The following is a 1,057-nucleotide window of genomic DNA, read 5'->3' on the forward strand; positions in this document are numbered from 1 at the left end:
ATACAGACATGTTTATCACTGCTCCCCGCAGTTGATGTTACTCCAAATGGTCCTATCACCTGAGCTGTTGCCATGGATATCCATCACTGACGTCTACACTTGTATTCAGTGACCCAGTCAAGTGATCATGAATGTAAATTAAATGAGCTGAGATGATTTGAACAATAAAGTCCTCCCTTTCTGTTGTCACTCTGCCCTGTGGTGCGGTCTTCCTTCTGGGCCAGAGAGGCCTGACAGTGGAGCTGACCGTGAGGAGAACCAGCTCTCTAGTTGGGGCGTTTCTCTACCGTGTCTGTATATACGGTAAAGGGTTAGAGGAACTCTCGGACAGATAATCCATTTATTTTATCCTTTTTCATAGCAAGGTAGAATGACAGTGCAGATAAATGTCATATAAAACACACCTCTGCCTTAGTCTGTTCAAATGCTCTGACTATGAAATGTACTGAAAGTCAACCAGGTCAAATGTAGGACGGTAATAGTGATGGAGATGAGGTTATTCTAATGGTGATCAGGGCAAGCTCTGATCTTGTCCGTAACCATGTCATTACTGTGTTCATAAGTGACATGCGTGCGTCACCATGTCATTACTGTGTTCATAAGTGACATGCGTGCGTCACCATGTCATTACTGCGTTCATAAGTGACATGCGTGCGTAACCATGTCATTACTGTGTTCATAAGTGTCATGTGTGCTATACCTCTGGGTTGCTAAGAAGAATTCAGAAATGACGGGTGAGGTGCCGGGAGCTAAGATGGAAGGGTGGTAAATACCCTTTCCGTTTGCGGTTGCTGTCATGTTTGTCAAAAAAGATGAGAATTAGATATAATCTCTTCAAATATTGTGAAAATGCTGATGCCATCCAGAGGGTCACACGATTTCCAAAGGCTTCACTGAGTCGCAAGTTTGGAATCCCTGCCATAAAGCAGTGAAAAATGCACAACTTAAAAGTTCTGTACTCATTTCCACAAACAAGCAGAGTCTTGTGCAATAGAAGTCCCATGAGAGGCTCTGTGCTAAACTAACATAACTGCTTATTCTGCAGATCAATACCACC

Source organism: Sprattus sprattus (assembly GCF_963457725.1).
Source record: "Sprattus sprattus genome assembly, chromosome: 4".
Lineage (NCBI taxonomy): Eukaryota > Metazoa > Chordata > Actinopteri > Clupeiformes > Clupeidae > Sprattus > Sprattus sprattus.